The 25,665-nt window shown below is 40.6% G+C and overlaps 1 protein-coding gene and 1 long non-coding RNA gene across 3 annotated transcripts in view; one reads left to right on the forward strand and one right to left on the reverse strand.

Annotated features, from left to right (window-relative positions):
- The window catches only part of TRIM13 (tripartite motif containing 13), a 13,534-nt gene extending 6,631 nt beyond the window's left edge, over positions 1-6,903 (reverse strand). Inside the window, exons 1-2 of one of the 2 annotated variants that reach the window (XM_040448356.1) lie at positions 6,790-6,903; positions 6,056-6,172 (exon numbers count right to left, since the gene is read on the reverse strand). The gene's annotated coding sequence lies outside the window, so the exon portion shown is untranslated. The remainder of the gene's footprint in view (positions 1-6,055; positions 6,173-6,789) is intronic. The other variant, XM_040448357.1, reaches the window with a different exon arrangement.
- Positions 6,904-18,973: 12,070 nt separating this feature from the next.
- Positions 18,974-25,233, forward strand: LOC121012933 (uncharacterized). The gene is made up of 3 exons (XR_005782413.1): positions 18,974-19,341; positions 19,604-19,684; positions 24,192-25,233. It is a non-coding gene; the product is annotated as an uncharacterized LOC121012933 (long non-coding RNA).
- Positions 25,234-25,665: the final 432 nt, after the last annotated feature.

Genomic DNA, 25,665 nt, shown 5'->3' on the forward strand with positions numbered 1-25,665 from the left:
AGAGAGAGAGAGAGAGAGAGAGAGAATCTTAAGCAGGCTCCACACACAGCATGGAGCCTTATATAGGGCTCAATCTTATGGCCCTGAGACCATGACCTAAACCAGTATCAACAGTCAGACACTTAACTAACTTAGCCACTCAGGAGCCTCTGTATTTTTTTAAATACTTTTCATTTATATACAATAAAATTCACTCTTTCTGGTATACAATTCTGAGTTTTGACAGTCATAGTTGTGTACCACCACCACAGATATATTTCTAAGCAAATATTCATGATATCTGCACTCAGTGTAGACTATGAAAACTGCTTTATCCTACCTTGAGTGGATATATAGCAACAAGTCTGTACAAATGAAAACTGAAAAATGACAACCAGAATATTAAAAATGGAAAAGCCAATACTTAAAAGGAAAGTAGTCATAAAACAGAAACAAAACCTAATATGTGTGTATTAGACTTCTCCCTCCTAGAAATACTTTATTTTTAAATGATCAACTCAAAATGAGTAGTGCCTAGGTGGCTCAGTCAGTTAAGCATCCAACTCTTGATTTCGACTCAGGTTATGATTTCACAGTTGGTGAGATCGAGCCCCTCGTCAGGCTCTGAACTGACAGCATGGAGCCTGCTTGGGATTCTCTCTCTCCCTCTCTCTGTGCATCTCCCCACTCATGCTGTCACATTCTCTTGCTTGTTCTCAAAAAAATAACAATAAATGATAACTCAAAATGATAATGCAAAAGGTGCTCATTTATTCATTCTTAAACTAGTTAATTTTAATAAACTATTCAAAGAAACTTTCCTATTAAACCTTTTAATCGATAGGAATATAAAGTTGTTCAAGATACTACTCATAATCTCTTTCCAAATCCCATTAGAAAACAAAAAGAAAAATTAATACTTTGTATCTTAGGGTTAAATCAAATTTCCATCCTGTTTTGAGGCATCTTTGAATTCAGGAATTCCAAAGTAAATACCTAATAAGTAACTAAACAGCAAATATTGAAACTCACTTCACAGACAAAGCTAAATTATGCAAACCTCTACTAAACTGAGAGCCATCAATCTTAGCTGGAACAGTGCTTGGAATAAAAGGGATCACCTTTTTTTTTTTTAATTCTTCTCAGCATATTAGTTCATCTTATTTTCAAGTAGTATACTATATTCAATGTTAGTATGAGATCTAATAATGCTTTCTTGAAACTTAGGGTCTAGTTACTGAATCTAGTTAGAGGATGGAAGAATATTTATTGTAGTATTTTTTAAATCTTCTGTGTATTTGAAATTTTTCACAATAAAAAGTTAGGGAAAAAACTAAAAAGGGGACCAATTATAAGAAAACCATATTGAACTTAAAAAGCAAAACTTCAGAAGCATTAGCTAAGGTATGATAAGCTTTACAAGAGCTTGATCTGCTTTAGTACTGTTTTATCTTTTATAAAATAAAAAATGTATTATTGAGAATCTCTGTGATCCAGGCCTGTAAGAAGGCTGACGTAAGTCTGGGTCTCAATCTATGGCCTTTGACAAACCACTTACATATATTGCAGTTTCTCTCCTCGCTGTACAATTGTTTTGAAAGGTATCTAATAACATATGAAAATTATTTTCAAAGTATTTACTCTATGTCAATGCCTTATTATATTTTATTCTGGCTTTTAGAGACTGCTCCATAACTTATATGATCAAAACAGTTTAAGAAAAAACAAGATTTCTGGTATCTGAAAAAAAGGAATATTAAAAATATTAAAAATATGTCACATATGGTGTCTAAAATAGCTTGTCTAATTGTTAGGTGGCTCCAAGTTTCCTATGTCTCCATATAAGACAGTAAGAAACTTACCTTTTCTGCCATTATTCTAGAATTAGTAGTTAAAATTTCCCCCAAGACATTTCTAATAGGATTCCTGATAAGTAGGGCAAAATGAAGCTAGAACAAAAGGTCCATCAGCTTGGAAGAACCACCTACTCAGCAATTTCACAGAGTTTTTGGACTATGGTAACATTCCCAGAAACTTAAAAACCAAATCATTACCCTTACTAGTCCAGACCACTCAGAAAAACTGGGTGTTTTCCTTTCCTTCATTCTCTCCTCCATACCACTGTTTCATCTTGACTCTTTCCTTTGTTTATTCTTTTAACTCATACGCCCCACCTTTCAAGGTGTACACTCTTTTGATTTCCTCCTATTCTTATCCCCCACCTGCCTCTTCACCTTATTTTTCTTTCCCTTTTATCTTTTCCCTGTGTCACTTGATAATCACCCCAGCCATTATTCCATAATCTTGTAAATCCACAGCATTATATCAATAGGGTTTTAGGATACCAGCTAGATCAAATATCCCTATCCTACTTCTGTATAACTATCCAGAAATGTGTGGGGGTGGGGGGACACCTGGCTGGCTCGGTCAGTATACCATGAGACTCTTGATCTCAGGGTCATGCATTTGAGCCCCACGCTAGGCACAGAGATTACTTTTAAAAAGTTATTTTTAATTTAACAGTAACAACAACAAAACCCAGAAATCTGTGTGGACTCCGAATGGTATTGAAGCCTAATCTCTCTCACCCAGATGAAATCAATTTGAATGAGTGTATGAATTTGAGGGAAACATACATATAGACTAAATTATTCACCTATTGTGGTACCAACCAAATTCAGATATTTATCTTTACCTGTTAAGAGTTCCAATTAAGTTAAGTTGGAACTAATGACTTCCAGAAAGGTTTGATGAACGAGAAATGTCTGGTTTCTTTTCTCCCAAATAAATATAAGTGGGTTTAAATGAAGATGGAAAACTTTTACCCATAAAACAACTTGTCTTCTTTTACAACCATAAATTTGGCAATTGTTATTGGTTGGTATCTATTAATAAATTTCCATCATCTAAATCTGTATTTGAGGTTAATGCCAGCTTCCAGAAAGTAGTGTCAAAGTCTAGCATTCAATAAGTGGCTAGCTGGATTTAGCTAGGTAAGTGAGGTTACTTAGGTCGTATATAATACTGTACCAAGTGAAAACAGGCATTTTGTAAATAACTGACAAGCACTACCTGTCAACTAATAACTTATTTGGAAATGTAATTAGTGCCATTGGAAATGTAATTAGTACAAACAAGGTTCCTTTTGCTAGGTGTAGAATTAGGTACACACACATCTTATTCTAAAGTAAACCTGATCTACAGAATATATCAAGTAGAACACTAATTATGCTAAACTTTAAGCAGTTTTTAGTTTGGCTATGTTACAGTATACACTATGTTGGCACTCCTCACTCATATTCAATACCACAAATATGCAGGGGGACAAAAAGAAAAAAGAAAGAGCTCCTCTGGGAGTTATAATGAGGAGCCAGGCTGTTGCCAAGTATGATATACTTGTGGCACTTATGCCACAGGAAAGACAAGAAGTTAAACTATCAGCAAAAATTTGCAATTCAACTTTTCTTTAGTAATACACCTAAATCTATAATGCAAATGAATTTTTTTTTAAAGTTCATGTTACAAGAATTTACTTTATAGAAGGCTTAACTGCAATATAACTATTCTGTATGTCAAAGGATGTCTGTATTTGGTTAACTGTTACAAAAAGGAGACATAGCACCCTAATCTTTTAGTACCATTCTAGTATCCAGAGTTCCAGGCCAAGGTAATGAAGATGGCAGTGTCTTCCATGAATAACAAAAATGAATAATCCAATGTCCTAATGATATTTAAAAAGGTGAAATATAAGCCAAAGTCAATTCTTGCCCTAAATTCAGAAATACAGCACATTTACAAAGATACTGTTACTCTAAAAGGTATGATAAATGCCTTATAAAAAGAACATAGAGGGGCACCTGGTGGTTCAGTCATTTGAGCGTCTGACTCTTGATTTGGGCTCAGGTCATGATCTCACAGTTGATGAGATTGAGCCCTATATTGGGCTCTGCACTGATAGCACACAGCCTGCTTGGGTTCTCTCTCTCCCTCTCTGTCCCTCCCCAGCTCACTCGCTCTCTCAAAATAAATAAGCATTAAAAAAAAAAACAAAAAAAACATAGAAAGTTGACACCATACTAAAGTTGGAAAGGTTATCCAAGCAGTTAGCTTTTATGTTTTTGTTAATATAAAAGTAATTTGTGGGTATAGAAAATTCAGAAAATACAAGGAATAAATCACCCATAATTACATTAGCAAGGAATAATCACTTATTATTTTGTTATATTTCTTCCAATCATGTGTGTGTGCGCACATATGTATTTTAACAAAACTGGTAACATCATACAATTTTATATCTACTTTTTTTCACTTTTTTTATCACATGTATTTCCCTTATTTTTATATATTCTTCTAAAATGTTATAGTGCATCTTACAGATATGCTAATACTGGCTATATGTCTTTTTGGTAATAGAACATTTAAATGAACATCTTGTAGAAGAGTCTTAGTCCACGGTTCTAATTATTTCCTTAGTTCCTATAAGTGTACTGTTAGGTGGGTCAAGAGTAGAAACACTTTTAAGGACCTTTGAAACACTGACAGGTTTCCCGCTAGAAGGGGTGTACCACTTTATGAACTCTAACCAATGATGTATGAGTGCCCCACTTCTCCATGCGGTCCCTGGCCTTACAAGAGAACTGTACTTTTATAGTTTAGTAAAACAAAAACAAACAAACCAAAAAAACCCAATAAGGCATACATTTTGATCATACCTACCCAAATTTAAAATATAAAATAATTTAAGGCAGTTAATATTAGTATGCATTTAGGATTACCAGTATGTATAAGGAATATATGGTAATAAAAGTTATGGGGTAGGAATAAAATATAAGTACAAACATCTTAGACAACATCTAGAAAACACCTAACTGTATAATTGAAAAAACTGAGCACCCCCCCGCCAAAATGGAGCTTTCTCAATCATACACAGCAAGCTAGGCACAGGACCCGAATTTCCCAATTCTTAGACTTCAGCTCTATCTAGAAAGTGGGTCAAGAATTCAGTGTTCTCATTCATAAAATGGATTAAGTTTAATCATGGCTCTCTAAATCCCTTCTAAAGTTTTATGATTTTTACACATTAGGCTGTAACAGGCTGTCTGGTAGAGAGAACAGAGCACTGAACCTGTCTCTGGATACCTGGGTTCAAGCAGGAGTGTCTAAGTCATGGTTTTGGAAAGATTAGGTAGTGTGTGCCAGTTTTGTATATTGCTAAACTATATAAATGTAAGGTGGTTTAATTAATCTGTGTACAAATACTGTGAAAAATGTAAATACACATTTAAAGTATTATGTTAAAGTATGAGTATATTAACCAGGAAAGGTCCTGAAAGAGAGCTGGACTCACTTGAACTCTAATTTCATGAAAAGGTAAAGCAAGTATTACACAGGATAGCAGGTATAAAGCACTTTCATGGAAATGGGCATATCTGAACAAAAGCTGTGGTACAAGTAGGACCAGGTAACCAACCAGTCATAAATATACAGAATGAAAAGAACAGCCTAGTGTTATGGAAGGACTTACCAGGGAGATTTAGTATCTCAGCTAGTGTAAAATAGATGGTATTAGTAAGGAAAGGAAAGCCTGAAAAAATGTATCTTCTCATTGTATAAGGTGGAAGTAAACCAGTTAATCAACAGCTCCAGTTAATCAAGTTCTACCAGAAGGAGTGGCTATGAAAATGAAATTCTGCTTTTAAAATACCTATTGTATAAAAGTCTCTACAGTCAGAAAACTCAAACATTGTCTGCACAAGCCCTAGCAAAAAGGCATGGGAGAAGCCCGCGCCCCCCCCCCCCCCCAGACCATAAAAAAAAAGATGCTACTAAGACCTCTCTTTTTCCTTTACAATATAACTCTTTAGCTTGTAATACATTTCAAATAATTGTTACATAAACATTGTCCAAATATAGAATCTATTTTTCTGAGTTTTGACAAAATATGAAAACAGAACACTCGTGAGGATGGGAATACATTCTACACATAGTTCAATTTTGCATGGTTCTGGGCCTAAAAAAAAAAGAAAGAAAACTGAGTGCTTTGTTTCTTAATGTAGGGAGAAGTATTGTAGTTTACCTCTGTCCCCTGCGAGCGAGCAGGTGCAGGTGTTTTCGTCAGGGTTACTATTTTTCAGGACAAAGCTATCAGGGTTCTTTTTCCCCTCACGTTGTGATGGACAATCAAACGAAGCTACTGCAAAGAAAGAACAAAGAGAGTATTATGCATTTATTTGCAGAGGATCCTTAGCCTTGATCCTCAGTGTTTTCATCCCCTCCCCCGTGTATCCCCCCCCAATTAAGCCTGCGCGCTAGGACCTGGTGAAAAAGCCAGGAGCATGGCTTTTTTTTTTTTTTTTTTTTTTTTTTTTTTTTTTGATATCTTTGTGCCTTTACTAAGGAGCTTCCCGGTTAGGGCGCCCTCCCCAGGCGCCAGGCACTTCCTCAGTTTCAATGCCAGAGAGTGGTTGCCGGGCTCCGACTTCTGGTTCATGGTCGCCTTTTCTTTCCTAGGCGATACCGAGGCACTGGCACTGAAGCCGGGCATAATCTGTAGCGGAGCAGGGTTTCTGGAGCACAGACACGCTGCCTGGGCCCCGCGGATGCCCACCGCACGCCTCTCCACCCCACTCCCGTTTGTTCCAGCGCCGCGCTGGTTTTCGCTGTGCAGCTGGGGCTGGAGCTCAAACTGAGCTCTCTGGAGCCCCCCACCCACGCAGGTCGCTGTCCTGCCAGGGCAAATCCTCACCCTTGCAGCAGGCCCAAGGACCACCCCCCTTCCTAGAGAGTGACCGGGTGGGTACTTACTCGGACCTCGGGGGCCGCGGGCAGGCGCCTGTCCTCCAGCCGCGGGGACCTCGCGTTACCGGCTGGGCACGGCGGCAAAATGGACTCGCAGCCCCAACGGGCCCGCCCCCTGCCCTCCTCTTCCAGCACCTCGATCCGCCTCCCGGGCCTCGGCGTTGCCTTTGTTCCGTCTCCCGGGTCTCGCCTTTCCCCGGGGCGGGGGGTGGGGAGTGGGTGAGGTGAGGCGGGAGTCCTTCCGGTGTCGACAACCAGCAGCAATAACTGCCACCGTCCGCGGTGCACCTAGGGGCGGGGAGGGTCCGGGACTGCTCGCTTCTCTCCCTTCCAGAGTGGCTGCGCGCGCCACGGAGCACCCTGCCGGAGCGGGCCGAGCCCGCGCGCGCTGGGAAGCAGACGGCGACAGCTGAGACGCGTAGGCTGGGCCTATGAAGCTCTGGCGACCGGAGGTGGAGCCACCCTGGAAGAAAGCTGGCGCGCAACAAGATGGTTGGGTTTGGATTGTTGTACTTTTTTTTTTGTTCGTTGCATTTTTAGGAACAAAAAAAAAAGCCCAACCCTTCACACCACTTCATCTGCATCTCTCAAGACCAGAAGCCCAGCCACAGTGGCTTGGGGGACGGAGACAACTGTCTGCATTGCAGCCCACAACTCGGGTTGGGTGGGATGGTCACTCTTGTTGGGACCAACGCCAGGGCTCTAGCCATGGGCTCCAACCAGAGCACAACCAAAATAAGGTTAATTACCGTCCTCCCCAACCTTGCACCTGTTTCTTCGCAGGCTTTAGGCTGAATACTAGCGACCCAATTCTGCGTAAGATTTTCTTTTAGGAAAAACACTTTTCTTTTGGAGAGAAGGAAAAACTTAAAATTGGCTTTAACTTAAACGCTGCTAATGGCTATTCAGATGCTAACCTGACTCACCATTCTGTATAAGGACTTTGTCTAATACCAAACACATTAAGCACTTATACCAACCAATGATCTGTTTGGTTCCAAGAAGAATACAAAGGTGGAGGAATGGCTTCTCCAAAATTTACAGTCTTAGGGGAAGTGCAACAAAAAAAATCACAGGATATGTCCGGGAGTTGAGTTCGCCCCCAGTAGGGAAGTCTGGTCTTTGGAAGTAGAATTTCAGGGAAAGGTATTATAGACCTGCTATAAATAGTACTTGGGCTCCTTGACTAATCATGCTTAGCTCAAACTCCATAAAAAGCTCCTCCCCGCTCCCTTCGGAGATGTCGAGTTCCTTGCCAGTGCCCTGTCCCTGAAACCCAATTTTGCCCTTGCAGAACAGTTCCTATATTTATGCCATATACTCTTCATAAAAACACCATGGGATGAAAAGAAAAAAATTATTTATTTATTTATTTATATTTCATTTTTTTTAAAGAAAAACGGGTGCCTGGGTGGCTCAGTCGGTTAAGTGTCCAACTTCATCTCAGGTCATGATCTCACAGTTCATGAGTTCAAGCCCCACATCAGGCTCTGTGCTGACAGCTCGGAGCCTGGAGCCTGCTTCAGATTCTCTCTCTCTCTCTCTCTCTCTCTCTCTCTCTCTGCTCCTCTCCGACTTGTGCTCTTTCTCTCAAAAATAAACATCAAAAAAAAAAAAAAAGCACCGTGAGATAGACATTATGATTCTCATCCTGTAGTTGAAGAAATGGATGAAGTGATTTCTCAAGATAAAAATCAAGAGGCAGAGCCAAGATTCTCAAGTTAGAGTCCAGCCAGGTATAGGTTCTTTCTATAGCATCATAACTGTCAATGCCATTGAAAACTGCACCCCGGTCTCCTACTAAATTAGTGTTGTTTTTTAAAACACACACACAAAATCTGATTTATAAAAGCATCTTAAATACCCTAATGTTAAAATGAAACAAGAGTGAAAGGTTATTGACTCATAAGTCACAAATTATCCTTCATGCAATTATATACATATTTATATAGTTAGATCTGTTTGGTGGTAAATACTAATTAATAAACCTCTGCCCAACTAAATGTAAAATATTGGTTAAATCAGCACAGAAGTCTTAAGACTGTTACATTGCTGAGAGAACATTATGTATTAAACTCTGAAGTGTAGAAAAATAGGGAAGGAAAAATAGCCTCTCTCCTCCCACGGTACTAATAAAACAGCACTGGGAATCCCCACATATAGTGTGACTAGAATAAGAGCGAAACCGCCAGATTCAAATGAACATACACAGCTACATCCTTCCCAGAAGATCACAATGTAACTAGATCCTGTTAGAGATAACACTGAGGGATTGTCAAAATTCTTGTCACACTGGAATTTCCTTCTATTGACTGTTCTTCACATAAGTAAACTAACAGCTGAAGACTGGAATTCATATGTCAGCACAACAATAAGACTATAGAGTCTTATTTAAATTTGTCTTTTGTGATATATTATTACAGGTAGAATTTTTTTTAAGATTTTGTTTTTAAGTAATCTCTATGCCCAATGTGGGGCTCAAACTCACACCCCAAGGTCAAGAGTCTCAGGCTCTACCAATTGAACCAGCCAGGCGCCCCTACAGGGAGAATTTCTAATACGAAGTATATGTATGTATTCTTATTGTTGTATTGATTTTATTCTATTGATTTTGTTTTGAGCCTTGACAAAGGTAAAAACTGCCAGGTGTCCTTCCATCTACCAAGACATGTGATCAGACGTTCGATAACAAAGGGGACATATAAATAAAACAAAGGGGACACATAAAAAGGGGGCAATATAAATTGCCAGTGTGGGGAGCATCTAATAACTAAGACTGAAGCAACTCTGTGCAGGAGAGGACTGCCAGATAATACAACAACAATAATAATAATAATAATAATAATAATATAATAATAATTTTATTATTATTCTGTTCTTCTCAATAGCTGCCAAGTTCATGAGTGCAAGCCCCAATAGTCCTGAAAGAGAATTCCTGGCAATACAAGGCACTGACATTGCAAGGTTTAGTGAAAAGAGCAGAGGCTTTGAAATCAATTCTGCATCCAAATTCTCACTCTACCACTTACTAGCTGTTCAAGTTACTTAGCAGCTCTAAGTAACCTCAGTTTTCTCTTCTGTAAAACAGGAATCATGATTCACTCATTTATGAAAATTAGGTGACATGTAAAGCAATCAACATTGTGTCTGACATATAGGAGGTGCATAATAAATGGTCCCTACTGCTATTGGGCAAGAGAGAACCATACTGGTTTTGGATTACCGTTTTCTTGGATTTGTAGATTTGATGCCCAAGCACAACAGTCTTAAGCAGAGCTAAGCTGCCTATGTAGTAGAGGAAGCTAGGACTGTAAGTTTTGCTTTTCTACACCCAGCCCAGGGTGGCCTTTTAAAAAACATATAGCCTTCTACTTCTATACCTCCTTCTCTGTGCTTAGGGTAAGTAGAGAAAAAAAGGAAAAAACATCACACTCAGTGAAAGGAAAACTCTGCAGTTATTTTAAAGCTCTATAATGTCAGAGAAATTGAACATCTAAAACATTCCATTAAAAGGGAAAAAATCGGGGTGCCTGGGTGGCACAGTCGGTTAAGCGTCCGACTTCAGCCAGGTCAAGATCTCGCGGTCCGTGAGTTCGAGCCCCGCGTCAGGCTCTGGGCTGATGGCTCAGAGCCTGGAGCCTGTTTCTGATTCTGTGTCTCCCTCTCTCTCTGCCCCTCCCCCGTTCATGCTCTGTCTCTCTCTGTCCCAAAAATAAATAAACGTTGAAAAAAAATTTTTTTAAATAAAAAAATAAAAAATAAATTAAAAAAATAAAATAAAAGGGAAAAATCTACCTGTAAATATACATTTATCACAAAAGACAGAAACTTACCTAAGACTTGGTGAAATTAAAAGTCCCTGGTTTGAAGAAAGTTCCAGATTCCATATGTTTCATTTGCACAGAGAAGTTCATGCATTAAATGGAGCCAATAGTAAGATCAGCTGGCTTTTGAAGAGAATGAGAGACACTGCAGCAACAATAAACTTGGCCTTTAGCTGGGCTGTTTCTGTAGTTGGAAAGAAAAATTGTAAGAATAAAGTAAACTGTCAGAGGTAATTAAGGTGATACTAGCATGTGCTTAGAATTAAATACTCAGGATTGTGCTAGGCACCAAAGGCACTAATCAAGGAATTTCCCATGTGGTTGAAGAGACAAGTCTTAAAAACAGGAACTAGTTTAGTAACAGTACATGGCCCAGTTAAAAGCCAACATGAGGGGCGCCTGGGTGGCGCAGTCGGTTAAGCGTCCGACTTCAGCCAGGTCACGATCTCGCGGTCCGGGAGTTCGAGCCCCGCGTCAGGCTCTGGGCTGATGGCTCGGAGCCTGGAGCCTGTTTCGGATTCTGTGTCTCCCTCTCTCTCTGCCCCTCCCCCGTTCATGCTCTGTCTCTCTCTGTCCCAAAAATAAATAAAAAAACGTTGAAAAAAAATTAAAAAAAAAGCCAACATGAGTGTTAAAGACAAGAAAGGAGGAAGGCATCAGAAGCATCAGGGAAAATTCCCAAGGGGGTGGGAGTCAAATGGAATAATTAAAGATCAGAGGATTTGGGGCACCTGGCTGGCTCAGTCAGTAGAGCATGTAACTCTTCATCTCAGGTTTGTGAGTTCAAGCCCAACATTGGGTGTGGAGCCTACTTGAAAAAATGAAAATAATAGATAAAGATCATAGGACTTGAAGATGAGAAAGAGGAGCATTGGAGGTGAGGAGCACAAGCTCAGGGTCAGAATGAACTTTGCTGGTACTGAGTCAGTGAAGAGCATGGCCTGGTTTGAAAATAAAGTTTGAGGCCAAAGCATGGAATGTTGTGAAGGTCAGAATAAAGAGCTGAACTTCATTCTGTAGGAAATGGGAATTCACTGAATAATGATTTACGTGGCACTAACGAGATGAAAGCAGAATTTTAGAAAGATTAATCTGATTACAAGATCCAAGATTTAAGGGAGAAGAAATGTCTTTTATTTTTATTAAATGATTGATTGACTGATGTTTTTATTTCTTTTTGAGACAAAAAGAAAGCACGAGCTAGGGAGGGGCAGAGAAAGAGCGAGACGGGAACTGAAGCAGACTCTACGCTGATAGCAGAGAGCCTGATGTGGGGCTTGAACTCATGAGCCGTGAGATCATGACCTGAGCTGAAGTTGGACACTTAGCCACTGAGCCACCCAGGTGCCCTAGAAATTTCCTTTGCTTTAATATTTTTGAGGTTTGTTGTTGAAAATTATAGATTTTTTTAAATGCAATAAGGTATATAAAAGTATAGCATTTAATACTAAATAATTGTTGATTAGAGTTCTCAATTTATAAATAAAATACAATATAGAATTAACTATGACACATATTCTCCTAAAATCCAACAAGAGGAAATTATATGAATATATATACTTAAATATTAGTTATATATATAATTTATTTTACTATAATGATTTTAACTACATCATGTGACTAATACATTAAAACATTGCTTAGCTACATTTTAAATTATGCCTCATTAGAGTTTTAAAAATCACTACATATATACACTTTGAAATTTACTGCTCTGTTTTGATATTTTAATGATTAATTACATTCAATTATGTTAACTGATTTTTTTCTGAATTCCCATATGTGTAGAATTTTATTCTTGATGAACAATAACTTTAGGAGGGCCTTGAGAATTATTCATTCAGGTTAAGACTAATAAATACTGTATATTTACAGTTGTTTAAGAGAATTAAATTTGTAGAAACTATTTCGGAATCCTTCTGTTAAGTTCATTAATCATTATGCGCTCTACTTTTATCTTGAAAAATGTCAGTTTTGATAATAAAGTCTTATTTCAATTCGGAAAATGACTCTCATCCTGTTCTATGGAACATTTTTTAGAATATTTCTTCTACAAATAAAGACACAATAGGGGTGGGGTTCTGCAGTTTTCAGCAGCTGGTAGATTCTTATACCTTCAATATACTCTGTTAAATAAAGGCAATAGTACATTTCATAGAGCTTTATTCTGAAGATCTCGATTAACCAGATACCTATCTGTACAGCATTGCACAAGAAATACATGCTTCATGGTGTTTTATGTGAGCCTGCTTGAGTCTGTCTGATATTAAAACATGTGGTAATAAATACCTTGTCAAAAATGTGTTTATCTTATAATGGTCTTATTTATAACACCGTGCTGGTTGTTGCTAGAATGAGGTGGGGTCTCTAGAAGCTTGTGCTGGGTCTGACCTAGCCACACCCCCTCCAAGTCAGGCATAAGACACAGACAATTCAGGAGACACATGAGACTCATTACACAATGTCAGCACAGTCTAGGCATTTTGTGAAGGTCACTGACCTCTGGGTTATGAAATTCAAAGGACATTTTTTCGGTTCTCATTTTCCTTGATCTCTTAGCAGCACTCACTGCCTCCTCCTTGAAAGGCCTTCTTTCCCTGGCCTTTAATAAGATCATCCTCACTCCCTGATTTTCTTTTCCCAACTCCAGAACTCCACCCTATTCTATCCAGCATTCAAATTCTGGAATTCTTTGAACGCTCTGTTTCGGGACATTTTCAGGACCTCAGTCATTGTTTAATGAGTCTCATATTCCCCATAAAGCAGGGATCACAAACTGATAGCTTGTAGTCCTACCATTTATTTATTTTTTTATTTTTATTTTTATTTTTATTTTAGAGTGACAGAGAGAACGTGCAACTGGGGGAGAAGGGCAGAGGGAGAGAGAGAGAAAATCTCAAGCAGGTGCCACACTCAACCAGAGCTGGACACAGGGTGAGGCTCAATCTCACAATCCTGGGATCATGACCTGAGCCGAAATCAAGAGTCAGATGCTCAACCTACTGAGCCACCCAGGTGCCCCTATTTTTTTTATTTTTTAAAGATTTTGGTTTTATTTTTTTTTAAGTTTATTTATTTATTTTGAGAGAGAGAGAGGGAGCAGGGGAGGGGCAGAGAGAGAATCCCAAGCAGGCTCTGTGCTGTCAGTGCAGAGCCCGACATGGGGCTCAGTCCCACAAATTGTGAGATCATGACCTGAGCCAAATTCAAGAGTCCAACACTAAACTGACTAAGCCACCCAGGCACCCCAAAGATTTTATTTTATTTTTTAATTTTTTAATGTTTATTTATTATTGAGAGACAGAGACAGAGCTGTAGCAGGGGAGGGGCAGAGAGAGGAGGAGACACAGAATCTGAACCAGGCTCCAGGCTTAGAGCTGTCAGCACAGAGCCCGATGTGGGGCTCGAACTCACAAACCGTGAGATCATGACCTGAACTGAAGTCGGACGCTCAACCGACTGAGCCACCCAGGCACCCGCCCTAAAGATTTTATTTTCAATCTCTACACCCAACATGGGGCTCAAGCTGACAACCCCAAGATCGAGTTGCACACCCTCCCAACTGAGCCAGCCAGGCACCCCAGTCATACCACTTTTAGATGATAAAAACCTTTTGAATTTAAAACTTTAGCAGAGGCATGCTCCTTCCTGTCCCATAGCCTTTCCTCCTTGTGGGCAATTGAGCTAGCTCTTGTGTTGCCCAAGGCTTGAACCCCTTCCAGCTTCTGGGCTCCTACCCTTGTAGCTCCTTCTCTCCCTAATGCACCCTCTTCTTGCCACCAAACCTCCCCTCCCCACTCTGGTCCCCCAATCGCAGCACAGCTGACACATCCCAAGTTGGCTTTCCAAAATGTTCCAGGCCAGGGATGGATCCCTCTGAGTCATCTCACTCTGCCCTGTACTCTTCTTCCTTTGCACACACTGCAGTTTGTTCTTACATATTTGCTTGTATAATTACTTGAACAATGCTTGTCTCCACTTGACTGTACACCCTGTAAGAGCAGGGATTGTGTGTGTTGTGTGCATGTGTGTGTCTTGTGTTTCCTCATCAATGCATTGCCAGCACCTAACCCAATGACTATAAATTTTTTTATGAATGTTTCAGGGAAGTAAGAACTCTCTCTTTCAAAGACTATTGATGCATTTCAACCTTCTAGAAATTAGCTCTTGAGACCAGATGAAATGGTAATGTACTCCGAACTTTATTCACTTAAAATAAGGACTTTACTATACTTTATTTGATCAAAACATTATCTCCACCCCCCCCCCCCCCGTATTTGCAAAGCAGCTTTTCAAACTCCTTATAGAATTTACAAGATGTGTCAACAGTCTACACTCTTTCACGGCATAGCTTGTCTTGGAAAATGAAGATAATTTCTTGAACAGTCCATCAGAGAATTCTCATAAAAATTTGAAAACCTTCCACTGCACAAAAGTTAAGCAATATGCCACAAAAAAGACTTAATGATATAACTCAATAAAAATGTAAAACTGTTCATGTTTAAAGCACAATATAGTCGTGATAGCACACAACTATTAAAAGGAAGGCAGGTGTCTGGGTGGCTCAGCTCATGATCTCAAAGTCCCTGAGTTCAAACTCAGGGACTAGCTTTGGATCCTCTGTCCCCCTCTCTCTGCCCCTCCCTGCTCATGCTCTCTCAAAAATAAAATTAAAAACATAAAAAAAAAGAAAAGATAAAGCTATATGTATTGACAATGGCATATATAAGATATAGTAAGTAAATTGGGGGTGCCTGGATGGCTCAGTCCGTTAAGCATCTGACTTCGGCTCAGGTCATGATCTCATGACTTGTGGGTTCGAGCCCCGTGTCAGGCTCTGTGCTGACAGCTTAGAGCCTGGAACCTGCTTCAGACTCTGCCTCACTCTCTGCCCCTCCCCCACTCGTGCTCTGTCTCTCTCAAAAATAAATAAACATTAAAAAAATATTTAAAAAGAAGGCAGTAAGTGAAAAATCAAGTTAAAAACAACATGTGTATCATATTCTAATTTTGAAAAGAAATGTAATTGGTAGAATATGGATAGGAAAAAACATTTGGAGGAATATACACCAAACTGTCAGTTGGAGAGGGTGAAATTTGGAATTTTTCAGTATTTATGTTTTATATTATTATAATTCTTTTATATTTTTACACTAAACATCTATTACTTTTGTAATGTATTAAAAAAAAAAAGGAAAGAGAAAAATTTGTAAAAGAAAAAGACACTCAATTGGAACTCTTCCAAATGAATAATAAGGTAACACCTAGACAGAAAAACAGGCCAAATACATGAAAAACAGGACATTAAAAAAGGAAATACAAATGATCAATAAGCAGGAGAAAAAATGTTCATTCTTAATGAGAATCAAAAAAATACCAAGCAAAATGTTATTGCAGCCTGTTTTAGTCCATTAAATTGGCAGAGATTTAAACCATTATAATGACCAATAGGTCAGCAATGAGTCACACAGGCCATCTTGTTAGCTGATGGAAACTAACATAGATGGATACAGCCTTTCAGAGGACAGTCTGGTAATCTGTATTAAAAAACCTGAAAATACATATACTTAATTCAATTTCTAGGAATTTATCCTACAAAAGTAGTCATAAACACCACAATTTATATGCCAAGAATATTTGTACACAGCTATCAGAGGAAAATTAGAAATATTGTTATTATCTATCAAAACGATATGAGTTAAATTAATCCTGGTACCTTCATACAAAATAATAATATGTAGCCATTTTTTAAAGTTTATTTATTTTGAGAGAGAGAGAGAGAGAGAGAGAGAGAGCAGGGAGAGGCAGAGAGAAAGAATCCCAAGCAGGCTCCAGTACAGAGCCTGATGCAGGGCTCTATCCCGTGAGTCATTAGATCATGACCTGAGCTGAAATCAAGAGTTGGACGCCTAACTGACTGAGCCAACCAAGCGCCCCAATATGTAGCCATTTACAAAATGATTTAGAAGACTATTTAACAACTTGAAAAATTAATGTCTCTTATAAGTGGAGAAAAGCAAATTTCAAAAGGTGTATATATATAGCATAACACAGATTGTGTGCGCACGCATACATATGCACATATTAAAAAGACTGATCACGATGTCAACAATTGTTATCCATAGTAGTATAAAGTGGAAATAACCTTTATTTTGTCCTGATTCTTCACTGGATTTTTCAAAGTTTCTCTAATGGTTATATGATGTATATCTTTATAGTCCTAAAAAAAAGTTCTTTTAAAAGTTGCTGGCCTATGCTTTGGAAAAAAACTTGGCAGTTCCTCTAAAAATTAAACAGAGTTAAGTATATGATCTGACATGTCTGCTCCTAGATATATTCCCAAGAGAATTGAAAGCATATGTACAGAGACACCTGGGTATCTCAGTCAATTAAGTGACCAACTCTTGGTTTCAGCTCAGGTCATAATCTCATGGTTTGTGAGATTGAGCCCCACATTAGGCTCTGTGCTAGATTAGGATTCTGTGCTAGAAAAGGTTCTCTCCCTCTGTCTCTGCCCCTTCCCTGCTTGTGCACTCTCTCTCTCTCTCTCTCAAAATAAATAAACATTTAAAAAATTAATTAAAAAAAAGAAAGCATGTGTACAAACAATAACATATATGAATGTTCATAGCAGCATTATGTAAAATACTCCCCCCCCCAAATAGAAGTAACCCAAATGCTCATGAACTGATGGATGAATATGCAAAAGGTGGTATGTCTATTCAAAGGAATAGTATTCAGCTGTGTAAAGGAATGATACTGATTCATGCTACAGCATGGATTTTAACGACTACATGATACTGAATGTGAAAGAAGCTTGTCAAAAGGCCATATATTGATATATTGCAGGAGTCCATTCAGATGAATTGTCCAGAAAAAGCATATAAAAATCATATAAATAGAAAGTTGATGAGTGGTTGCCAGGGACAGGGGAGAAGGAAGAATGATGAGTGGCCGCTAATGAGTACAGGGGGTAATGAAATAATTCTGGAATTAGATAGCGGTGATGGTTGCACACAACCTTGTGAATATGCTAAAGCCCACTGAATTTTAACAATTCAAAGAGGGAGAATTCTATGGTATATGAATTATAGCTCAATTTTTAAATGTGGGAAAAGTTTCCTAGAAAAGAATAACAGCATTTTAAAAGTATATATTACTTTATAAACATAACCTACAGAGTGATAACTGCTGTGGTAGAGGGTGGGAACATACAGGGAAAACATCTAACAGTACCTGGGGGCAGAGGAGGCCTCCATTAAAACAGAGACTCTCAAACATTTTGAAAATAATAAATAAAAAGAAACTTTTTCTAAGTTTATTTTTGGGAGAGAAGAGAGCACAGGAGCATGAGCAGGGGAGGGTCAGAGAGAGAGGAGGACAGAGGATCTGAAGCAGGTTCTGCGCTGACAGCAGAGAGCCCAATGCGGGGCTTGAACTCACGAACCATGAGATCATGACCTGAGCCGAAGTGGGACGCTTAACCAACGAAGCCCCCCAGGTGCCCCAAAATAAACTTTATTTATTAATTCATCTAAAAATAACCAATAAATAATCTAATCATATCCAAATACAAATATAACATTATTATTATAATATATTATTATAAATAATAACAAAAAATAATCTAATCATAATCCATTGTATCACTCAGTTCTCTCAATGATGACATCGTATGTAATTGCAGGACATTCTCAAAACCAGGAACCTGATGTTACAGAATTCAGCTGTCTACAGACATTGTTCAGGATTTACCAGATTTTGCACGGACTCCTTTCTAAAAAACAATTTTTTAACTGAAAAGACAATATAACAACACTTAAAATTTTTAAATAAATGGTTACAACTACCCATAATGTTACTATAAAACCAGCCTGATTACCTTATTCAGAAATATATTAAAATTTTATCATAAGATAGTTTAAATACACAAAAAAGTTATATAAAAAATAGCTATGTGCCCACATTATCTCCATGTATGTTTTTACACCTTTACTACATATGTAAATATCCGTGAAAATAAATAGTATTACTTTACACAACTAAAAACCTTATATAATAATCGTGTCACAATACACAAGGATGTGTATTTTTAAGAATAGATGTTTCTATCATAGTAACACACACTGTCAGTTGCTGGTTGAGGAGGGAACTTTGCCACCCTCTCTGCCCACCAAGGGGTTATCATGGAGGTCAGAGCTGAGGCTCTAGTGAGGACTTGGATTGGAATCCAGGGTTGTTTTCTTCTTCTTCTTCTTCTTCTTCTTCTTCTTCTTCTTCTTCTTCTTTATAGAATTTTTTTCATTCTTTTCATTAATTATTTTGAGAGAGAAAGAGAACACATGGAAGTCAGGGAGGGGCAGAAAGAAAGGTCAGATCCTGACCTGAGCCAAAATCTAGGGTGGGACACTTAAACAACGGAGCCACCCAGGCACCCCTGGAATCTGGAATCTTCTATTCACCAACAGTGTAACAGGAGACAAATTACTTCCTCTCTGATTCACAGTGTTCTCATCTGTAAAACAGAGGTAATGACAGTTCCTATTTCATAAAGTGATGAGTAGAAATCAAGGTTATGCATGGGAAATGCTTGGTATGGTGAAACACAGTACCTAGAAGTGTCAATAGGTGTTACTATCATTGTCATCTTTATTATTGCAGATACGAACTCAGACATGGATCTAACGTTCTTCCCACAATGAAACAGAATGTTGCGTTTAATACCCAGAGCCAACTCAGAGTAAGAGAGTATTTCGTGCTTTCTGCCTTCTCCCTGTGACGTGCTGCTAGTTAACATTCAGCTTTGGCAAAGGTCTGGGATGGGAAGCCGTGCTTTATAGTGTTTACCAATTTCTATGGTGTAAAAATACTCCCACCCTGGTAGATTTCAACCTGAAGTTCACTGAATGCAGAGGCAGAAAGAGATGATCACAATCTTCTCTCTCAAGTTCATGGAGCCTGCCCCGGCACACCCAAGAGGTAATCTCTCTTCTCTTTTGCAGTCCCCTTGTTCCCTGATGAAACCAGATCTCTTCCCTCTCAGGCGGAGGACCTGTATGTCTCCCTGCTGTCCTCCTGCAGAGGTAAGAGGCTGTGCCTGGAAGTTAGAGGAAGTCTTCAGGCCTGAACCTCAAAGCGGTGCTCAGGCCCAGCTCACCAGACTGTCCATAGCAAACGGTATTTTAATTCTCATTTGCTAGTGTTCCCCACATGTCTACTGCCCTCGGGGGATCTTGGCTGTGGCTGTAGCTGTGACTTGGGTAAGACTGCTATCTTTGGATCACATCAACATAATGCCTTCTTAAGACCAAAAGCTCCTTACCTATTTTTAACATGTAGCATTTATATATGGCACTATTTTTGCTTAGGAAATTAATCATTTTTGTGTCTTTCCACAGTCTTCAAAATGATACTTTTTGATAACTACATAATTCCATTAATACACTTAAAATAAGGTGTCTGTAAAGGAAAAAGAACCAGGGGGCAAACACCGGGGAAAGAATAAGAATTTCAAGAACTGAGTATAGTCTTGAATATTAGGAAGAGAAGTAAAGTGAACCATTGAATCTTCCAATTAGGTCACTAATGATTTTAGGAAGAGAAAGTTAATCTCTGTCCTGGGGGCAGAAGTAGGCAAAGACAGCGAAGGAATTAAGATCACATATTTGCCGAGTGCCAGAGACTATGGTAGATGCTTTTCTTGCATGACCTCATATGGAAGTTACGGCGAAGAAACCGAGGCTTGGAGTCATTCACTAACCGGCCCAAGGTTGCCCAGATCAGTCTTCATTTTATTGCAGTCAGGAGTGAATGAGAATGAAGACAGTAGAGACAGGAAGTATGAATAATTCTTTCTGGAATCATGATGGGGAAAGAAGAGAAAGCCAGGTGTAAGGACATGGAATCACTGCTTTTATAATAAAAACAAAGCTCAGTTCCTCCAAGGCTGACACTGAAAAACAGCCCTCACGTGACTGCCAGGCCAGAAGCAGAGACCGCCAAACCCTAAACCCTGTCCCGGAGATTCATCTCTCTTCTGGGAATCTTGGCCTCATTATCTTTGCTCCAGCAAAGCCTGCTCAGATCTTTCTTCCTTTCCTATCTGAGACGCCAGCACAAGGTAACAAAAGGCATTTTTTTTTTAATTTTTTTTTAACGTTTATTTATTTTTGAGACAGAGACAGAGCATGAATGGGGGAGGGTCAGAGAGAGAGGGAGACACAGAATCTGAAACAGGCTCCAGGCTCTGAGCGGTCAGCACAGAGCCCGACGCGGGGCTTGAACTCACGGACCATGAGATCATGACCTGAGCCGAAGTCGGACGCTTAACTGACTGAGACACCCAGGCGCCCCAAAAGGCATTTTTTAAAATTGAAGTATGGTTGACACAATGTTACACATAAAAGGCATTTCCTAACATCCCATGGCAAAACCAAATCAAAGCTAGAAAGTTTAAATGAAAGGGTAACGTTTCCTAACCTTGGCTGGTCATAGAAACTGCCCGGAATGTCAGGAGATTTGGATTCAGATGGTCTATAGTGGCAGCCTGGCAATGGGTGTCTTAAAGTAATTCCAGTTTATCCTTAAATTCCTGCAAGTTTGGGTATCACTGCACTGGCAAGTAACAGAGCAATAAACATAGTAACATACATCCGTGTGGTCTGGCTCCCAAGACAAAGCGTGCTTACAACCGTGTTGAGGTCCTCACCCTCATCTCATGGGTTTGATGCTACATTGGCACATGCCGGCTTCTTTAAACTCCGATCTGGGCCCAACAGAGGGAAGCCCTTGGCCAAATCCCAAGGTGGCAAGGAAGGAGGGAAAGAGGGCTTCTTCCATTCTTAACACTTCCCAAAGACTGGGTCATTAGTTCCTAACCAGCTTACCAAAACAGGCAAGGCCTGACTTCACCCGCCCTGTCCCCTTCTTTCCTGTCATCGCTCCAGCAGGAGGAATGGTGGCAGCCTGATGGCAGCCGGCTCTCTGCCACCCGATCCTCAGTCTCACCACGAGTGAGTCTTAGGGAGGGTGACCAGACATCCAGGCTTGCCCGGGGTTAGTCCTGACCTACCACTCCCAAGAGCCCAGAGTCCTGTCTGGTTCGCTGTACTCTTTCATTCTCAGAAGGGTCCCAGTTTGGATGATAAATTATATAGTCACACTGTCTATGAATGACGAGCTAGAACAAAAACAGGAGTGCACAAAAGCAAGTAGTAGTCTGCCAGCAATTTACATAATGACTTCCATTTATCAAGCAAATGACTCTGTGACACCACACACATCACTTCAATTAACCCTCACAGCAACCCCGGGAGGGACAAGGATTTTGCAAATGAGGGAAGTACCAGGGTCAAGCGCCTTGACCAGAGCCATCCAACTATGAGGAGCAGAACTGGATTCAAACATCCATCTGCATGACCCCAACTTCTGCCCTGAAAGGGGCCTGGCTGACTCTTCAGGGCATGTGGACACCGCCCATCCCCCCGCCCCGCCCCCTGCCCCAGTCTCTGACCCTGTGAAGAAACAACTTTACCAAGAAAGCCGGTCACTTTCCACACTAAAGGAAAACTCTCAGTATTCACATTTTCATCTCACATTTGAGAGTAGAAATCTGCTTCTGCAGCTGCTGTCGCTTGCTTGTTTCTGTAACCTGATTTGAAAGACCACTCCCAAGAGAAGCAACCAAGTCTGCAGAAGCACAGTTTGACTCAAATGGATCCAACCCGTTCGCAAATGGAAAATAACACTGAGGAATCAGTTTTGCATCACAGGCATTGCCGCTTTGCGTTGTTCCTAATGGCACCGAGGACTTAAATGTAACCCAGCCAATGGATTAAAATCCTTGCTTTGTATTTGCATGATTTAATCTTCTAAACCTATTGTTCTCCCAGTAGAGGTGACTTTAAATTTTAGCTTTCACAGGGGCACCTGGGTGGTTCAGTTGGTTAGGCTTCCGGCTTCGACTCAGGTCGTGATCTTGTGCTTTGTGAGTTCAAGCCCCACGTTGGGCTCTGTGCTGACAGCTCAGAGCCTGGAGCCTACTTAGGATTCTGTGTCTCCTCCTGTCTCTGTCCCTCCCTGGCTTGTGATCTGTTTCTGTCTCTTAAAGATAAATAAACATTAAAAAAATATTTTTAAAATTTTAAACTTTACTTTCATCACCAGATTGTCTGCAGTTTCCATTCCCCCCCTTTATAAGACAAATGGGTATTTTTTTGCATTTTAATTTTTTATTCCAAAAGCACTCCCTTAATGCATTCTCTTTGACACACACACACACACACACACACACACACACACACATCACACATAGGCTTAAGTGACCTTTGATCAATTACTCCAGTCTCAGACCTGTACACTGTTACTGATTTGGTTTTTTGTCCTTCTAGATATTTTTCTACTCAGGAAATTATTTTCTTCTACTTTCTGCCTTTTGCAATAAAGCTTCCAATATAACTGCTTTTCCCTTCCTCCCCTCAAACTCCATCATGAGGAAGCAACTAAAATCTCAGAGGTTGAGATCTCCGGGGGAGTTGTGGCGGCCCCCTTCTCTCTGTCTAGTCTGTCCTTCACCCTGTTGAGTGCTTAAGAGCAAAAGCTCCAGAGTCAGAGTTCTGGGAGTGAATCGTGGCTCCATCACTTACTACCTGAGTGACCTTGGGCAGGTTCATTCATTCACTTTTTGTTCAGTAAATATTTATTGAGCGCCCATTAAGTGTTAGGGATATAATGGTGCACAAGACAATATTCTGACCCTTACAGAGTTTGTATTCTAGTGGGAAACACAGAATATAAGCTTATGAATGAATAGAGCATAATTCTAGGATGCAATAAATGCCATGAAGGAAAATGAAACAGAGTCAGGGGACAGATACCACCTTTTTCAATGTAGGTGATCAGAGAAAACTTCCCTGAGGACATGACGTTAGAGCAGAGAGCTAAGTAAAGTCAGAGAACAAGCCATGAAAAGTTGTGAAGAGAATGGCAAGTACAAAGGCCCTGAGGCAGAAACCAACTTCAGGCGTTGGAGGAACAGCAGGAAGGCAAGTGAGCTGAAACAGTGTAGGAGAGAGAATGGTGGTGCGTGAAGCATTCTGCTTTCCACCACCACCCCCGTCTTCTTACCCTTCTTGTACCCCAACCCCCAAACTTCTGCATATCCCTGTAGTACCCCAACTCCAGCTCTGTGGGTCCGACAGCCTACTGTTTTCCTACCTTTTTTTTTTTTTTCAAATTTTTTTTCAACGTTTATTTATTTTTGGGACAGAGAGAGACAGAGCATGAACGGGGGAGGGGCAGAGAGAGAGGGAGACACAGAATCGGAAACAGGCTCCAGGCTCCGAGCCATCAGCCCAGAGCCCGACGCGGGGCTCGAACTCACGGACCGCGAGATCGTGACCTGGCTGAAGTCGGACGCTTAACCGACTGCGCCACCCAGGCGCCCCTGTTTTCCTACCTTTTTATTGCTCCTCCCCTCTCTCATATCCTCACTTCCCTCCTTAACCAGCTTAGTTCCAAAGTCCAGTATAATAACTTCTCCCTTGCATAAACACTCAACCCCTCAGCTGCCCATCATCTTTCTTTCCTCAGACTTGTAACACTTCCTCCCCCAATCCTCGTCTTCGCTGACAGACTTCCTGTTTCGCCGAGAAAATAGAAGCAAGCCAGAGAGGATTCCACAAGCTCCCACCTGCACTTGTCCCCCATCCCTGCCTTCTGTCCTGTGGGTGCCAGGGAGGAAGGCCCTCCTGCAGGTGCACACACTCCATCCCTCCAGCCTTCTCTGGTGAGTGTCCTTCTTTCTCCTTCATGGTGCCATCAGCAGGACTTTCCTCCACTGTCACAAGGCCACCTCCTGATGACCCACCTGCCCCTGTAGCCACCACCTCATGTTTCTGACCGTCTCTACAGCACAACCACTTTTGCTCACCACCTTCACCTTCTCTTTCTGCATCCCCTCTGAACCCTTGCCAGCCTGCTGTGTCCCACTGTCCCACTGAAACTCCTCGTTTGCTAAGCCTTCCACGTTGGCAGACCCAATGCTTGATCCTCATTTCCCAGACCTGTGGCAGCATGGGAGCCCTCTTCCTGCACTGCCCTGGCCTCCAGTATTGTTCCTGTTTCTGACTCCAAGCAAGGCTCCCTGCAACCACTCCTGCCCATCTTCACAGGCACATCTCTGACCTGCTCATATTCCTCCCCTGCTGCCCACCCACTCAGTCTCCAAGCCCTGGGTGGGGCAGGGAACTCCAAGTTCCTACATGGACTGCCCTCTCCCCAAACCACCCCCAGGACCTCTCTGACCTCTGCTTACTGCCATACCTTACTCTCTGTGCTCTAGACACGTCTGCCTCATTGCTGTCCCACAAACACGCCAAGCACACTCTTCCACAGGGCCTTTGCACTTGCTCTTCCCTCTGTCTAGAATGTTCTTCCTCCAGAATCCACTTGGCTCACTCCTTTGTCACCTTCATGTTTCTGCTCTAGTGTCACTTTCTTGGGAGGACCTTCCTGGCCATCCCCTCAGCCATCCTGGTGGCCCCTCACTGCCACTCAGCACTCCTTAGTCTCCTTTTCTTTCTTTTTTTTTTTAAGTTTTTTTTTTTATTAATCTCTACATTGTGGGGCACAAACTCATGAGGTCAAGAGTCACATGCTCTACCAAATGGATCACCCAGGCTCCCTCCTATTCTCCTTTTCTACTTCATTTTTCTCCATAGAACTTACTACTATCTGATAGCCTAGACATTTTTTTAATTACTGTTTCCTCCCACTAGAATGTAAGCTCTATGAGTTAAAGTTTAAAAAGACCACTCTTGCGGGGGGTGGGGAGAGTTGCGCCTTGGTGGCTCAGTTGGGTGAGCGTCCAACTCTTGATTTCGGCTCAGGACGTATCTCACAGTTCATGAGTTCAAGCCCCACATCAGGCTCTGTGCCCTGACATTGTGGCACCTGCTCGGGATCCTGTCTCTCCCTCTGTCTACCTCTCCCCGACTTGCTCTCTATCTCTCTCTCAAAATAAACTTCGAAAACCTTAAAAAAATTAAAAAATTAAAAGACCACT

The sequence above is a fragment of the Herpailurus yagouaroundi genome, unplaced genomic scaffold (assembly GCF_014898765.1).
Source record: "Herpailurus yagouaroundi ecotype Mexico unplaced genomic scaffold, PumYag 197, whole genome shotgun sequence".
Taxonomy (NCBI): domain Eukaryota; kingdom Metazoa; phylum Chordata; class Mammalia; order Carnivora; family Felidae; genus Herpailurus; species Herpailurus yagouaroundi.